A 9,991-nucleotide genomic window follows, 5' to 3' on the forward strand; every position below is an offset into this window, starting at 1 on the left:
CTCAGGGCGGGCGGAGCGCACCGGCAGGCCACGGGGCGCCCGGCTGTGCGCGGGAGGAAGGCAGAAGAGCTGCGTGTGAGGGAACAAAACGGCCCCAAGGGGCCCACACGAGCGTTGGGGTCCCAGGACCTCCACGTCACACCAGGGGGTTGGGGTGCCAGGGCCTCCGCTCCCCGTGTCACGCCAAGGGGTTGCGGCAGGCCACAGTGCACGGCCAAGTCCTGGACAAGGTTTTCCGCTAACCACACCGTAGGGCTTCCAAACTGGGATCTCCCGCTTGCTCAGGACTACACAGGTGTTTAAAAGTACATCTGAGAATTAATACAAAGTCCACAAGTCCTCGTGTTAATCAGTCCCTTTGTTCTCCCGCTGCACCCCAACAGTAGTTTGCTACTGCTTTTCCTCGTGCTAAAGTGAAAATCCTTTTGGTGATACCATCTTCACGGGTAAAAGGATTTTTTTTTCCCCTCCAGATTTCTGTCTGTTCTTCTGGGGGGTTTGGAAGAGGTCTTTAAAATGAAAATAGCCCTAAACAGACCCAGCCCAAAGCTGGAGGCTGGGAAGCAGGTAGGATAAAACACAGTTTAAGCCAGAAAAACAAAAACAAACAAGAAGTGTGAGTATTCCTTCCTGGGTAATTGTGACAGAAACATCTAAAGTCATGGGGGCTTTCCATTCAGACAATTAAAAGGCTTTTTATCTAAAGGATAAACCATTTGTCTAGACATCTGTGACAGAGTAGAGATTAGGTGGGGTTGGCATGGAGTTGCCTTAATGAGAAAATATTCAATTTTGCTTACTTTCTGTAGATTTTTCTTTCAGCAGTTTTGATATGCAGTGTCATCCTAATGTAAAAGAAATTTTAAATAGATTTTTCCTATTTTAAATCCAAACCTCAAAAGTGACACAAAAGCCTTCTACCAAAATCACTACAGAGAGAAGTACTTCTAATACGTAACACACCAAAGTGACGAAGTCAGTCAATAAAAGCCAACCAGAAGCACAGCCTGGCATTTCAGTATGCATCCATCAGTGTGCACACACCAGTACAACAGCAACTGCAGTATTTTAACAGGAAGAACTAGCCTGTATCCAGAAACGTGGCTAAGACACCAAGGGATGAGGGCAGAAGCCAAGGATTCAGTACTCAGGCAAGTAACATGTGCAAAGAGAAATGCTCCACACTGCTGGAGAAGGTGGTCTGTTACTCAGTGTGGCTTAACAATAGTTACTCTCTTCTTCTGGACATCACCCTACAATGGAAAGATGTAGCATTTCAGAGCAGCAGAGGAAAAAAGAACCAGCTGTGTTGCCAATAGCCTTATTATAAGAGAATTGTAAAAGCAATACCTTCATTACATAAACGGGAAATTACAAGATTAACATTCATGCTCATGCTTGCAGCATCTATGTCAGTTTCAAACTATGGCATCCTTTTTAATGTCCAGTGAGTTAGGACAATGATGAAATACAGCAGGTTTGTTTTCGTTTTGTAGTGGTGGTGGTTGGTTTTGTTTGTTTGGTTTTGACATTCAGACACCTGTACTTTGGATTTCCTACAGGAAAGAGCAAAAGAGAGCATGAAAGAGGGAACACAAGGAAATGCAGCTGTCTTTCCAGATGAGTGCCAAGTTTTCTAGTAGGTATAATGCACAGCTCAGACGCTTTAAAGCACACCCCTGAGTGGATGGTTTAGCAGCTGCAGAGCAAAAGGGAGACCTTGGGTTGTATGGTAGGTGTGATCACCTACCATTGCCGTGATAATATCCAGTGTTCAGTGTCTCTAAATAAAATATTCTCATCATCCAAGAGACTTCTAGAAAGAAAGAATTAAGAGCTTAAGAACCAGATGTCAGTGACATCAAAAGGAGTCCAGACAGTGTTTTGTAGATTATTTCATAACAGAAAAGCTTTAGAGAAAACAAACAAACAAAACCACCCACATCACTATTTATTGATAAAGCTCTAAAAATAACAAAACCACAGTTGAAAAACAGCGCAGACAGAAATGCAGTGTGTAACAAACTCATCGTGCAATTTATGAAAAAATGACAAGCATGCTAATATTAAGGAGCATGTGGAAATTTAAAACAGAAATCCATTAGTAAAGAGAGGCGTCACTGAGAAACACAGGTATCTATGATACAACTTATTTTGTTTTATATCGATAGGCTTCCTCCTCTTAAAAACAAAGGTTAATATTTTGGGGGAATATTTTTGGATTGGGGCAACTAATATTATGAAGGGAATATGCACAAGCTTTTAGGCATGCAAGCTCTTCTTCAGATCTGGAACAGAAGCAGCAAGTTTCAGACTGTCTCACGTCTCTGATTGTTACAGATCCAGTCCCATCACAGCGCTTACCACCACAGAGTGAGGCTGCCTAGCTAAACGATCAATAAATCTTCAGGATCACCTACGTGTCTCTCTGGTTATGTTCTGTGGGGATAGTTTAACTTCTTCTGCCTAAACCAACCATACCATAAAGAGACCAGGGTTTTGTCTTTGACCATCAAGGAAAAAGTACATTGCTTTAGTAAACCCGGCCAGTCTATAAACCTTTAATCTGACCAGCTCCATCGAATTGCACTGCCTGAAAATAGGAAGTCAAACAAAAAGGAAATATTTTAGGTGCAGGGCATGCACCTCCTTACTTCACAACCTTGTACCGCAGCCTGAGATTACCTATCAGTCAAATTGTATTTGGCAATGTTATTCTACTAATATATGATGATAGCCCTTTAAGGTACCGATTGTTTCCATGAAAAAAAAGTCACTGGGAAGCCTCCTGATGCAGCTGATTTCAGTGGAAGTAGGACAAAGCTCTTTTACCCACAGATTTCTCAGTCAGCAATTCACTAAACGCATGACTAAAATGCCACCCGGCTCCAGGAAGCCACTGCCATGGGAAATGTTAAGACAGTCCTTCCTGGAGCTATAAAAAGTCTTGCCCCTTCCTCTTCCCTCCAAATAAGAAAACTCACTTGTCTAACATGCCCTCAAAGTCGAAAAATCTGCTGAGTTTCTGAAATACCTTGTCCTGCATCTTGCATTTTCTGTGAATGCTCTGCATCTTAGAAAACAACATGAATCAGGACGCCACCTCCTCATGGGACTCCCTCGGCAGAACCATTTCAGCCTCTCAGGAAGGAACAGATGCAGCAATATAGCTTGGCCTAGCTAGAATGAGCAGTTGCTTATTGCTGAGCAGGAACACATTAATTAGACTCATGGAACAAACAAACCTAAACACGAGTCTTACCTGATCTTTTAGCTTTCCCTTTGTTAGGCAATGCCTCAATTCCTCTCTACCCCAAGCAACCCAAGCTACTGAATTACAAGGCGAGGCCACATTCTCGCAGTGTCTTACTCTTGGTTCCAAGAGTTCTTTCTTACTCTTGGTACAAGAATCCTTTCCCAGGAATGTAAGGTTTATCCTTTTCCACTTTAAGATACATTGTACTAGACGTCACTCTGCTACCCAGCCTGCTTTTTCCTGATGATTTCATCTGGCTTTGCTCGAGACGGAACAAGTTTATGGCTTCTTGGACCACACGCTTCCCAGGTAATGCGAACCAGATTTTGAGGAGAGGCGGTATTTCTAAAGATGCAACTTGTATTATCTGAATGGTCACATCTGAAAGGTAGAGTTGTCTCCACTTCCCTTCTACTGAAAGACCACAGTTTACTTCAGTGCTTTATTTTCCCACAGAGGAATCCCAGTGGGCTTCCTCCCTTCCTCAGAAAACTCACTAGTGGTCCCTTCTCTGCGGAGAGCGGAACAGCTTTTCCAGGTCTAACTGTGGACCTACTCCCATCTCTGAAATGCATGTGGTAACTTTATCATCATCTATTGTTAGTCTTTATTATTACCTATTTACTATTATTATTATCCTCAGTAGAAAAACATCCTTGCAAGCTTTAGGAAGCACTGCTCTAGTATAGATCCTTGCAAGAACCGTTTTTGCCAGCATGGTAAATACCCGGTCTGTAAGCATTCTAAGCTGTGCTGCTAACGACAGTTCACTGACAAGACTGGGTGAACATGCTTGTATCTACTAAATACAAGGGCAATGCAGTCCATTTAAATAACTTCACAATGCTGACAAAAGTTTCTGATACAGAACTGGCTTGATTTAAAGGCGGAAGAATGTACAGTCACTGTTAAGTCAAACAAGATACATGAAAGAACAAGGATATATTTAGCTTAACTAAATTCATAAGGAGAAACGATTAATCTTGAAATAAAACATGTATTTCTTCTTCTATAGTAGTACTTACAAGAAAAATCAGTGTCTGATTTTCAAGACAACTACGATACTAATTGTGAGGCTGTTAGTTAAAAGACTTAGGGGAATTAGGCATAGAAGCAATTTTTTAAGCATTGCTTTCAAAGATGCAATTTCTAGAGGTGATGGATACTTACACCTCTGCCAACTGTGATCTGCAGCTGCACTGGATCAAACCCAGTGGCCCAGCAGTCAGTGGCCCACAAAGTCACTGGCATCAGAGGAAAGTTCAATAAGCCCTGCAACAGGCAGCAGTGGTCAGGTCTCCTGAAAGACTGACATTTGCTTGTGACATTTATTAGCTAGAGCTTGGCTTTTGTCCTGCAATGCCAATGGCTGCACATGGGGAACAGCCCCCAAAAATCAGATCTAAGAAAAATTCCAGTGCAACCCACCATCTCAGCTACAACCAGAACAGCCAACACAAATTCCTAGGCAAAGCAGACGCTAAAATATTTGCCAAGTTCCACTGAAGCTCAGTTCTCTCTTTTTTTTTTTTTTCCTCAATTCTATGTGCAGTTTCTTTGCATTTTTCCCCTACTGCCAGTTAAGGACACTCTTTATGAAGTGAAATTATTGCAGTAGAGTTTAACAAATGTGAGGGAAGAGGCAGCTGCAAGGCAAGCCATTCTGCTTATGCAAATTCCCCTTGCATTGAGGTAGTTGCATTTGTTACAAGGACTTGTAAAGTGGTCAGGTATTTTGCCCAGCAATAGTGGGACAATCTTGAGCTGTGTTTAAATTCATGTCTTTTTCTACCGACCTTAGAGCACTAGCAACATCTGAAATGTGACTCAGAGCATACAGAGGCTGAAATAAAAGAGAATTACTGGCTTTTCATGGGGTTGCTCATCCTAATTCTATTCTCAGACACCAGGGATTACTCATGCTCTTCAGAACATATTGCTGGTATCCTGCTACGCTGCTCATTAGACACAAGGGTCTCACAATAAAACATAGTAGCCAGGAAGGCAGGATGCTGGTAGCTGTTGGCTAGCCAAAGCAGCATACCACCAGAACAGTACGCACTGCGTATGCTTTACAAGCTGTAAGCATGCCTACTCCATTCACCCCACAGCAATTTCTCAGCTAAAATCCAAGCAAGCTACTTCCAGGAGCAAATTGATTTGTCTCCAAGAGTTGGAGTGGTTTATATGTTACTCTGGAGGGAAAAAAAGAATCCGGCCAAATAGGAACAAGAACACATACTTAAAAATGAAAAATCATCTTTGCAGAAGGGAAGAAAATCATAGAATAAATTATTATTGGGAAGGAGAAAAAAAGAAACAAGGAAAATACTCACCCCACAAAAAAAAAAAAAAAAGGAAAAGGAAACTGGAAAAACAATTACTTCATTTGTTCCCGTTTTACTTTTCTGAACTGAAGATAAAACCATCCCCTCTACTTAGTGACTTTAAAAGTGCCTTTAAATGATTGTTTAGCTTTTCTGAAACACTCTCTGATTATTTCTGATAATCTACATAAATTGCCATTATTTTCTGTAAAGGGTTTCTTTCAAAATCATCATTATTATCACTTCTGGTGTAGATCCATGTCACCAAACATTTAGGTGTATATTTCATCCAGCTGGTCTCCAACCATTTGCTGTAGATGCATCATTAAATTAACAGAAAGGAAAACACATTTACATGACACAATTCACTTTGCCTGTTTTAGGCTTCTAAAGTGCAATGAGATGAATCATGCCCTAGAAGTGCCCCTTGAGTGAAAAGCTCCTGGACATTTAACTCTGCTACAGACACCTATATTGCACAGGGGAAGGCTAGGAAAAACAAATCCCAACCCATGTTTCTCAATTTCTTTTTGCTTTGTAGGACATGCAGCCAAAACTCATATTTTCTGTACTCTATTTTTCAGCATTATATCCTGTTTTCATGTCACCTACCTTACAAAATACCTTGCAGTCAGAAATGGGAGGCATCTTCTTCATTGTTACTTGAGCATGTTAATTTCAGTAAGCCTCATTTTAGGTCAGTAATATGTCCTTTCTTTTCCTATATTTTTTTTCTAAACACACACAAAATCCATCTTGGGATAAATATAAATATTTTCCTTTTTAAAGTGCTTCCCATTTAAAGTTTTAACCTTATGTCAAAATTCAATACTGTCATAAAAGACTTGTTCATTGTAATTGCCAAAAGATCCTTTTTTACACGTATAGCTACTACACATTCAGTTTACACACATTTGATCTAAACGTACATTTAAAGTCCTTAGGATTTGCATGTGTGGAATGTTTTTCAAAATCAATGGCAAGTTAACATAGTCTGAAGTGGAAAGTCACATACCTCTCATATTGCCATGCTTTTCTTATGTTTCATTCCTTTCATATTTGCTTTAGGAGAAAAAAATCTGCAAAAGCCAGAAGCACAGGTGTGAAAAGCAGATCCAAGGCTGAAGCCAGGTTTCTTCTGCCCAAAGGATAACAGCAATACTGAAAGTCTTCAGACTGCTGCTGTTTCAGGAGAGGCAGCAATTCATACTTACAAGCAGAACTTCTCTCACTGTCTACACTACAGTGACCTTAGGCCTGAGAAGTGTTATGAGAAGTTTAACTGAAAAACACTCTGGGATTATATGGAACAGTTTAGAAACACATCTAAAAGAAAAGCATTTTCTAGAGATAATTAAATGCCCTCACTCCCCCCTTTCACCATCCTTCCTCAATTAGAAGGTGTGACTTCAGGGACTCTTTCTATTTAAAGGATGTCTAGGTGATATTACAGGAGAGAGAACAGAGATAATAAATCACACAGAAGCTGTTGAAATAATGTTAACCAACCTGTAAAGACATTTTTCCAAATCACTTCACACATTCATTACTCCATCAGTATAGCATCTATATAACGAGTAACTCCTTATATTTCCCCTCTGATGTAGGTTCCCATTCTTATGAACCACCTGCAGTGGAGCTGCGATTCCAACTGTGCTATGAAGTCTCTGCAAAGGAGAACACGACCCAGCTCCAGCAATGAGAATCTATAAACACCATTGACAGCTGACTATGCAAACCCACAATTCACATGGTGAAGCATTTCCTGACCTGAGGAAGAAAAAAGGTCTGTGTTTACCACTTGTTAAACCATATTAAGGAAAATTAACAAAATTAGAAAGGTAACCCAGTTTTAGTAATACAGTAAGTTTTCCTTTGGCAGTTTAGAAGGCAAAAGGGGATGTTTCTGTCACTTTTCTTCTGAACAGCAGGTTAAGAAATTTTTACAGAGCAACAGCAGCAACTACAACACATTTTCATGATCCATTCAGGTTTGGTTTCAGATCTGTTTGATAAAACATGAGCCATAATTCTATCAAAGTTCATCTCTTCCTGGAGTTGGCCTAGGATAACATACCCACGTTGACTCTACAACATCTCTGACAGGCTGATGAAGAATGAATACCATTAAGCTGTCTGTCTATCCCTGCACAGGAAGAATGGCTATTTGCTATACGTGGTTCACTGATAAAAAAAATAAAAATCAGAAGTGCTTCCTGAAGGCTCCATGCTGCCTCATTACTTCATTACTTTTTTATAATCCGTATTTACGTAAAACCAATAGAGAATGTATATACGTGGCTTAGACTGCAGCAGTTTCCAACTTCATTGACTTTTCAAACCTTTTTGTTCCCTTCTCACTAGTCTCAAAATCAAATAATGTTGCAAATGCATACTAAAAGATCCATTGTTTTTTCCTCAAAAACAAAACAAAACATATAGCTAACACTGAGAAGAAAGTTTTCTGTGAATGCAAATCAAAACTTTCCAATGACACAAAAAGGACTTCAAATTAATTTATGGGTAACTACTGCTACAGTGTTCTTTTGAGTGAGAGAACTTCAGACTTGCTACTGAAAAGCAAACTGATCTGCTTCCGTTGACAAAGTGTCACCCCTTCAGTAAATAATGCCATACAATTGAGTCAGCATCAGGCATAACAAGGGCAGGTGATGTTTTCTTGGAGAAGATCAACCACTGGGGGAAGAAAAGATTGCTATGTTGTCAGGAGATCCATTAAAGGAAGTTTGCATCTCCACCCGGTGTTAGCTGCTCACTCTAAGACCAGAGATTTTTATCACCTTTGTTTGTGTCATTTACCAAATCAACTTTGTGCGAGGCCATGGTGTAACTGAGTGTGAAGGGCTGGCCTTGGCTGGCTGACAGACCTCACCCACCTGCTCTCTCACTGTTCCTCCTCAACAGGACATGGAGGGGGGGAAGAAAATAAGATGGAAAAGCTTGTGAATTGAAATAAGGACAGGAAGATCACTCACCAACTACCATCACGGGCAAAACAGACTTGGGAAAGATAAATTTATTACCAATTAAAAATAGAGTAGGCTGGGCAGAAATAAATAAACAAAAATAATTAAAAAAAAAAAAGTTCCTTACTTATGCTCAGCCTCACTCCTTCATTCCTGACTCTTCTACCTCACCCCCTTCCACAAGCAGCACAGGGAAGATGGGGAATGGGGCATGTGGTCAGATCGTAACACCACTTCTCTTTTGCTCCTTCCTCCTGCTCCACCTCTGTCCCTCACACAGGATACAGTCCTTCACAAACTGCTCCAACACGAGTCATTCCCACAGACTGCAGTTCAAGAACTGCTCCAACACGTGTCCTCCACAGGCAGCGCCTCCTGCCAGAAGACCTGCTCCAGCGTAAGCTCCCCTCCACAGGGCCGCAGTTCCTGCCAGGAGCCTGCTCCAACATGGGCTCTCCAGGGGCTGCAGCCTCCTTTTGGCACATCCACCTGCTGTGGTGTGGGGTCTTCCATGGGCTGCAGTATGAGTATCTGCTCCAGCAGTCCTCAATGGGTTGCAGGGGGACAATCTACTTCACCATCGTGTTCCCCACGGACTGCAGGGGAATCTCTGCACCAGCACCCTTCCTTCTTCACTGACTTTGGTCCCTGCAGGGTTGTTTCTCATTTTTTCTTCACTTCTCTTTCTCACAGCTGCTACACAGCCTTTGTTACCCTTTCTTATATGTCTTCACAGTGGTACCTTCAGCTTCACTGATCAGCTCAGCTTTGGCCAGTAGTGGGTCTGTTTTGGAGGTGTGTCTAATACGGGGAAACCTCTGGCATCTTCTCACAGAGGCCACCTTTGCAGTTCCCCTGCTACCAAAACTTGGACATGTAAGTCTAATACACTGAGGAAGTAGATGTGATCATCCCTCGGGTGTTTGGACTATAAACCTTTCCCCTTCCTGCTCCTCACATTATCACCAGTTTGTTTGTGAAGTGAAAAGTTAAACAGATCCAGTTCAAACCACAGTCTGCTAGCCCACCATGTAACTAATGGGATTAAAAAAATAAAAATAAAACATCTGAGTCATTCTAAGGAGAATGTAAACTATGACCAGAAAGCACTTTAGGGAAGTGGATTTTGCCAGAGTACACACAGCTTTGGATAAATGCAACACAACTCTTACTGAAACAAGATTTGAGGCTTTACAGAGTCAAAGCAGCAGCAGCAGCAATCCGTGCCACTGCCACAAATCCTGCATGAGGCTGGGGCTACACCTTCCCTTCCAGAAGAGGCCAGAAGCACTGGTTGCTATTGCTGAGCCCCTTTGGGCTAGTCTCTTCCCTGCAGAGCTATTCCCTTTGAAGACCAACAACAGTTTTCTTTTAGCATCGTAGGCAGAGTCCTCTTTTAGCAGTACAGAATCACAGAATGG

This window comes from Anser cygnoides, chromosome 1 (genome assembly GCF_040182565.1).
Source record: "Anser cygnoides isolate HZ-2024a breed goose chromosome 1, Taihu_goose_T2T_genome, whole genome shotgun sequence".
NCBI classification, from domain to species: domain Eukaryota; kingdom Metazoa; phylum Chordata; class Aves; order Anseriformes; family Anatidae; genus Anser; species Anser cygnoides.